Source organism: Megalobrama amblycephala, linkage group LG12 (genome assembly GCF_018812025.1).
Source record: "Megalobrama amblycephala isolate DHTTF-2021 linkage group LG12, ASM1881202v1, whole genome shotgun sequence".
Classification (NCBI taxonomy): domain Eukaryota; kingdom Metazoa; phylum Chordata; class Actinopteri; order Cypriniformes; family Xenocyprididae; genus Megalobrama; species Megalobrama amblycephala.
In genome coordinates this window covers 31,975,641-31,983,872 of record NC_063055.1, presented here as the reverse complement: position 1 = coordinate 31,983,872, position 8,232 = coordinate 31,975,641, and the positions used below count along the sequence as shown (strand labels likewise).

The 8,232-nt window shown below is 34.9% G+C and overlaps 1 pseudogene; it reads left to right on the top strand.

The window, feature by feature from the left end:
• Positions 1 to 762: 762 nt before the first annotated feature.
• Positions 763 to 7,223, top strand: LOC125280756 (annotated as a pseudogene).
• Positions 7,224 to 8,232: the final 1,009 nt, after the last annotated feature.

The window sequence follows — 8,232 nt, the reverse complement described above, 5'->3', positions numbered from 1 at the left end:
TGAATGTTTATTGTACTGAAATCTTACTGATATGTCACTTACATAATATTTTGGAACGCGGTGTAATTTAACACGTAGGCTAGTTATATTAAAGCTGATTGCGAGTAGGCCTATATGCAGGGCCAGTGCAAATGTGTGTATAAAATAAGCTATCAGGCTAATTTGGGAATCTGTAAGCTATGCTAGTACATAAGCAAAATAATACAGAGATTAAAGGTCATTATTACGTAGTTCAGACAGCATTCATCATGACAAGATTTTGTAGTTCACCCAAAAATCCAGCATTAGCATCAGTTCTGGCAGGTCACGTCAGTCAAGGTCAGTCAATCAGCTGACTCCCAAGTGACTCACGTCTACCTATAGGAATACGACGCCTATAACAGCACCCATATATAAGCTCTTAATGTTAAATTACTGACATTAATTATATCTGCATATATTGGTTCTGTTCTGTTTACCCTAGGAGGGTTATTGCTGCTCTCCCTGCTCTTATCCATGCTAGGCTGCATGGATGCACAGGGAGTTCTTGCCCAGAGCAGAACCATACCGCCAATACAAACATTGCAATTATCAATCATATTTGACGATAGTGGTCCTGACAGAAATGAAATTTTATATATAAAAAGTATATTTTAAGTGTATTGCAAAATATGCAAATACAGACATTTAAGTATTTTGGAAGCACATTCGGCTGGGCAGAGCTAACAACATCTTTTGTCATGTGTTGCTTTTTTCAACTCTCTGATTGGTGTAATTTTCTGTACATCATCATGAGTAATGTAGTTTTTCACCAGGAATTCTACTGTTAAACACGATTATTTTAAAAATAAGATGAAATAATGCAGGCTGACATCTTCAGCAAAAGCTAATACCATCAATTAACAACCACGTAGTTCACAGTAGCTCTATAAAGGTTTATAAGTTACCATTCAAAATCAGTTTCCCTATGGGGAAAATGGTTTTTACCTCCAGAACCTGACTGTAGCACTCTATTGATCATAGTTTGGCAAAGTTAAGAATCTGTGTACTTAATCAGAAGATGTCTTATTTGGCAGTGTTATCTTTTTCTATGTTCCCACAGGTTCTCACTCATTGATGGTTTTCGCCACATATATAGCTGGACAGACACAGTTTCCTGAATTCACTGTTGTGCTGATGTTAGATGATGTGCAAGTGATGTATTATGACTCAATATCATTGAAAAATGTTCACCGAAGTCAAAGTAATTCAAATGAGGACAATGCTGGTAAAATATTCAGTGATATTTATGACATCATGAAAGATCGAACATTTTATCTTAAGGACCACCAAAATTGCACAGATGGTAAGTCCAAGCCTAAATTTGGGTATTCCCAACAATCACCTTTGTGTATGTATTGCAGCATATTTTTGTTATTTCAAAAACAAATAAGAGGTAAGCATACTCTGATTTTTGACAATACGTCTTAGTTTAGCTTCTGACAAATGTTAGATAACAATATGATTGAAGAACCAACATTCTCAGAACTTTGGCTAATGTTCTGGCAAGGTTATGAACAAATGTTTTTCCATTAACGTCAACAGAATGTTCATTTAATGGTATCAGGTCTTTAATGTTCTCAAAATGTTAGCACAAAAACATTATTTATACATTGTGCATGGTATCTTTTTTCTGAAATGTTTTAGTTGGATGTTCATCTAAAATGAGACTCTTAACATTTGCATGTTAAATTTTTCTTTAACATTTGCATAACCAATAATGTTTTAAAAATAAACTGGACATTTTGAACATGTAGAGAACATTCAGAAATAATGTTTTCATAACCATGGGAACATTAGCAAAACATTCCTTGAAACATTTTTGCTAGCTGGGATATTCTATTCTATATTACTAAAAAGTGTCAATGTGTATTATCTCAATGTCAGTAAAGGCTGATCTGTTTTTACATTTTCCCTATCCATTTTAAGGTTTACATGTTTATCAGAAACGTGTGGGATGTGAATTGCTTGACAATGATCAGCCAGGTTTATTTCTTTCATGGGATGCTTTCAATGGACAAAGTACTGAAGACTTCACCTTTGATGTGGTAAACAGAACTATGCAAATTAATTTACCATGGATGAGAATAAAAGGCATGGGTCAGATGGAATGGCTTCATGTGAAGTTTCTGTATGAACATGTTTATCATCCTGTTTGCATGAAAACTTTGAGGACATTCCTGGAAAAAGAAAAGAACACTGTGATGCGAAAAGGTGAGTCAGACTTAAGGCCCATTTAGACCAAGAACGATAACTATATTAGCGTCCACACCAATGCACTATATCGTTCTGTTTATTCTAAGCATGTGCTACAGTTTTGTCGTCTGCTGCTTTAAATGCTTGTTGAGCTCTTGAAAGCAGGATGGATTCTAATTGGCTGTCAATGTTTTTACCGTTAATCAGCTGGAAAAAAAAAAAAAAAAAGTCCTTCTGATTATGATTTGTTTCTCTGTGCCGTTATCATTATAGTTGTGGTGTGGACTCTGCTATTCTTTTATATGTTTAGAACAATTTTTTAGAACTTTATCATTATGGTGTGAACAGGCCTTTAGTTTTATTAAAATAATAGTTCACCCAAAAATTAGGATTCTAGGAGAGGTTGATCAGATTGTTTCAGAAGTTTATTCTTTTCTGGACATAAATGAGATATGAAAGCTATAAAGGCAGGAGTTTCAGTGAATAACTTGAATTTAAGACTGTTCCTCATACAAAGTTGTCATACACTCAAAAAATTGATTTTTTTTTTTGATGCTGTTTGATGCAGTTCAATTTATTTTGATTTAACAACATTTTATCAGGTTTCTGGTTAAAATGTGATTGCTTCATGTTAAATTGATTTGAAACAGTTTTAATTTTGAAATAAAGTTTAAATCAAGTAACCCAATCAAACGGGACATTGACTTCCCATCATGCTTTGTGAAGGGGCTGAATTGGGAAAGTAAATGTTGAAATAAAGTGTTATTTTATGCATTTTTAGCAAGATGAGAAAATGGAGAGACATTAATGTTCAATGTTCTGTGATGTTGGTTTTTAAAAGTTTATGTTATGTTAGTGGATTTGGGGTTACCATTATGGTAAAGGTGTGGAGCTTGTGCTTGGATTGAGGACCTGCTAACCAGACTTCAAATTGCTTTAATAAAAAGCAACCAGTATAGTACTCTTGATGAAATCGATAGTTTATCAGTTTTGGATTGCCAACACCAAATAGCACATGAGTAAATAAAAGTAATTTTTAGTTTGTTACATCACAGGACTAAACAGGAAGCATTAATTGTAGGATTATTTAAATGCCAATTTAAAGGTGCAATATGTAATATTTTTGCAGTAAAATATCCAAACACAGGGCAGTGTTATATATTTTGTTCACTTGAGTACTTACAATATCCAAAATGTTTGTAACTATTTGTAAATTGTTTGTAAATTTGTAAATTGTAAATTTTTTTGCGAGTATCATGCCTCAGAGAAAAACATTATTTTGTCAAGTAGCTAACATAGCATAATCAGATACAGCTTTATTTATGGTAAAAGTAATACAGCATTTTCTCCATCATACAATACGTTTTAAAATTAATTGCATGCCATTTATCAACACAAGCCATCCAGCATTTAATATAATATTACTAAAATCGATCTATCTTACTGCAGTGTGTAACAGTGTCTCATAGCAGCCGCCGAGTGAATGCACAGAGTAACGTTATAACATTTTCAACACACTCAAATGTTTCTAATATGATTAACAGAGCTGCATTACCTCATACTCATGACTGGAAAAGCGGATGCGGAGCCGGCGACTTTGACATAATAAAAATTCCACTGCTCACGATGTGTGTTGGGCAATCGCTCCAGCGGCCTCATTCAGCTCCCACAACACTCGGTCCTGCTCTGCTTCATACTACAGAAATGTTAATAATTGCATCCATGAACATGATTTCTTCCCGAGTCCAATCCCTATTCTTTTGCACCGTCCGTTGAGGTGAAGACCACATGTCCCAAGATTCTCCGCACTCAAACTTGGTGTCCTCAAGCTACGCCTTTGTTTTGAATAGGCCTCTAGCGGCATCTAGACAGAATTCTTACATATTGCACCTTTAAATGAAAACCATTTATTTAATTATAGTGTAGCCTATGTTTTCACAAAGTCTTGGATTATATAAGAGTACTATTTTAGTAGTGCTTTTTTTGTCTTTATTAGAGCTTGACTGCCAGGCTGTCACATTTTTCATTCCAAGTTTAACCATTTATTTATATAATCAAGATTATGACCATAAAGTAAAAAGGCAGGCCTGAGAGTAAAGACTAAAGGTTTGGTTTTAAAATAAATCATATTACCATATGCATAAATGGCTGATGCATTGAATCCAACAGTATTGTCACACTAACACTATTCACTATTTTTTAAAATATATTTTTAAAGTGAAACCAAGAGTCAGAATCCTTAAGAAGAAACTCCCAGACTCTTAAGGGCTTCAGATCAGTTGTCTGGCCACTGGTTTTTACCCCCGTCACATTAACCTGACTCTGTTCAGAGATGATCAGCCTGTGGATGATGATCAGATCACAGGAGGAGAGATTCTGCCCAACGGAGACGGAACTTACCAGATGAGGAAGAGTTTGGTAGAGTTCAGCACAGAAGAACAACGTAAAAGACACAAATACAACTGTACAGCAAACTACCTCAACCTGGACAACAAACTGGACATTATGTTTGGTAAAGAAAACTTAATAATAATAATAATAAAAACAATCATTAGGACATTTTTCACATTTTCGAGGTTCTCAGAAGCCTTCATAATCGGGTAAACTTGGTGAATGGAGAGACGACAGCAGATATAATTTTTGTATTCCCATTTGCTCTAATATCAAAAGAAAAAAAATCCATGATAGTGCTTCCAAAAGAGGGAAAAATATTGAGATTGATTACAGCAGTCAAAAGAGAGAATGATGTGAAATTTGCTGTCACTCCCTCAGCCGTTGTATTAGAAACACCCTTGCAGCAGTGTCATTTCTTTGTAATTTACAGTAAACATAACACAAAGTATAAAATTGTAATTGTTAATTAAAAACAAAAAAAAAACAAAATTAACTATAGTTTATTTGTGATGTTGATAACTGTGGAAATGTGTCAGTTTGTGAAAAGTGTCCATATGCTGGTTATTTAAAGTGCCCATTTGTGCTTTTTCAAATATTACCTTTCATTTAGTGTAAAAATAAAAGTGGCATTTCTCCTAAAAGAAAGAATCCATTCTGAACTCCCAAAATTAATCGTCAGTAATTCCAGTCTTCACTTCCTGTACCTACATAACAATGTAACTATTCTGCAAACATGCCAGCCTATGGTCTTTCACTGGCTGCCTGTGAACAAAGTCTACTTTGACCCATCCTCAAACACTTAAGTTGTAAGCTGAGGAAAAGTTTGGTTCATGTTGCCGACATGTCGATGAAGTGCATGTGGCAAACACCATATTTTCAGCACTGCAAATCCACTTTGCATGCACTTAAAAAGGACTCATGCTGGAACTGATACTGATACCAACGACATAGTTCCTCTTCGTAGTTCCATAGTTCCATTGTGTATGGGTGCTGAGGAAGCCTCTAGAGTAGATATGATAATAGGTGTCTAATTTGTATAATAGGTGATGTGCAATGCATTATAAGAAAATAAAAGTGTGTTTTCGTTGTTGTTGTTGTTGTTGTTTTGTTTTTACCTTGGATTCATGTAAACCTATTGTAGGAGACCTCTAAAACAGTTAGGGCAAAACAAAGCATCTCACTTTGTTTCAACTGTAACAGTGCTAATCTGTTGTTTCTTCATATGTGTCAAAACTCTAAAGTTTAAACGTTTGATTTCTCACTGATTTCCTTGGTTTTTACACAGATGAGGATCTGGAAAAATCGGACTTTGGTTCCTCTGCTCTGTCTGTAGTTATCAGTGTCCTGGTTGGCCATTGTGTGTGTGGCCATTCTCATAATAACTGCACTCATCATATGGTGGAAGAGATGTTCTGCTGGTAAATGTTTTTATTCTTAATGTGTTTAGAGAAAAGCAATCTAGTAAAGTTTATTACATCTGAGGCAAAAAAAAAGTTTACCTTTATGGTATATATCTTTTCCAGGATCAGGTTCCAGTACTTCACATCAAAATGAATACTCGCCCGCTTCATGTGAGTTCCTTAGAGTTTAACAGAAATGCATAAAATAAATATACCATAAAAAATATATTTTTTTTTACTTTTCATATTTAGCAACAAAATCATTCAAAATTTTAATATTTGAGCATTCTTTATATTTTTTTCCTCTTTTCAGCTTCAGAGCAAGAAACAACATGAAACATAAGCCCATTTATGGCCCCAAATTACAGTATCACTGTAGAATTAATTATTTCCTGCTATTAACCATTTAGGACTTACTTGAAATTGTGGGTTATGCTTTGACGGCAACCATCCCAATGTTTTAGTAAAATCCCAGACAATGTAATATTATACAATACGGAAAGGCTTTTTGATATATCAATAACTGCATTCTACATGTCTCGTGAATTTCGTTCATTTTTTTTTTTTTTTCTTCATTAAAAGCTTATACTTGTTACATATATTTTGTTGGTTTCAATAACACTTTAAGGTGAAAAAAGATATGACATTATTTTTCTTGTATTCATTTTGTACATCTCAAAAACCTGTCATTATAACAGGGTGTGTAAATGTTTTAGCCACCATATTTGTAGACATAAATTAAGCATAACTAACTAATGCCAATATAGAGATGAAATTTTCCTTAAAATCATATTGATTTAATATGTTTTCAAGGGATGACCAGTGGACCGTTATTAACATTTTCCTCTGCCTTTACCTCCAACTATTTCTACTGTATTGATTATTCCTTCAATAAGAAATGATGATATTATTACCCTTTTGGTCTGCCTTTTCATTCTTGCTAATGACAAATTGTGTCTTACTCTATCACCATTTGCATCCTGCTTTTCACTGCAAAAGGGCTTTGAAACTTTAATCAGCATCTCTTTTACTTTCATCTCCCCTAACCTATATTTACCTGACCAATTATGAAATTTTGTATTGGAGTACTTCTCATGTTACTGCCTCCATTACATGAATTGCTTATGTTGTATTTTTCCTTGTTTGTAAGTTGCTTAGAAAAAATAATCCGATAAATGAATAAATGTAAATGCATGGATAACCTGTAGCTTTAATTAAAAGATGGGTCAATGACACTGGATCTATGAATTCACTGAAAAACATTAATAACCAATTAATTTGTCTTTTTGCTTTCTACTAAGTAATTAGTTCAGTAGGCAATCACAGCACACTTTAAGAAATTCTTACTCACTGGTGGCTTTTGCAACATTAACAAAGTTCGGGAGGAGCATGTTCAGATAATTAACTTAATTAACAGGGGAGGAGCACATTCAGTTAATCAAATCAAGCGTAGCAGGTCACGTTAGTCAAGCCGCATCAGCTGACACTCAGCTGATTCACATTGTCCTATTCACCTTGTTTTCCATGACAACAAGGGTGACACCATTGCGTTCATTTTGTCATCTTACTTCCGGCTGAGAGGGACCTAATTTAGTTGCTAGCCATAATCCTTTAGCTGTAACGGTAGATGATAACAGAAAGCAAATATGTCAAGTATTATATGCTCAGTTAGGGCTGCCATAACAATTAGATTAAGAAGAGAGAACAGTTGCATGAACGATGTTATGAACACAACGTGAAGTGGTCGGAGTGTTGTGATGCACTTTACAATTTACACCCACCACCTTAAGATGAGGAGGCAATAGCTGAAAGCGCTAAACTTGAAGTGCCCACCCAAGTGCCCTTATGAGTGTTCGTACCATTTCATGGACGGGAAGCCGACTGACGAACACCCTTTCCCTGAGAAATTGCTCGGCTATGATTTTCCGGTAGAGAAGTCACGCTGGGTGCTAAACAGGTTGTCAGATTCAGGTAACATACATAATGTACAAAACTCATGCTCAGAAACAACCACCTTTGTCAGCTCACAGGGTTGACATTGGATGCATTCCATTCAGTTGGCGAGCACCTTACCAATACACCAACAGCTTCCAGCTACACACTTGGGATTAGCTCCTGATGACTGATGAAGCTGTGTCTTAGTTTATTGCAGGGTGATCTTGCTAAAAGGTTTGGTGTTTCAAAACCTGGGGCATCATTTATAAAGCGTGCGTATGCTTAAATC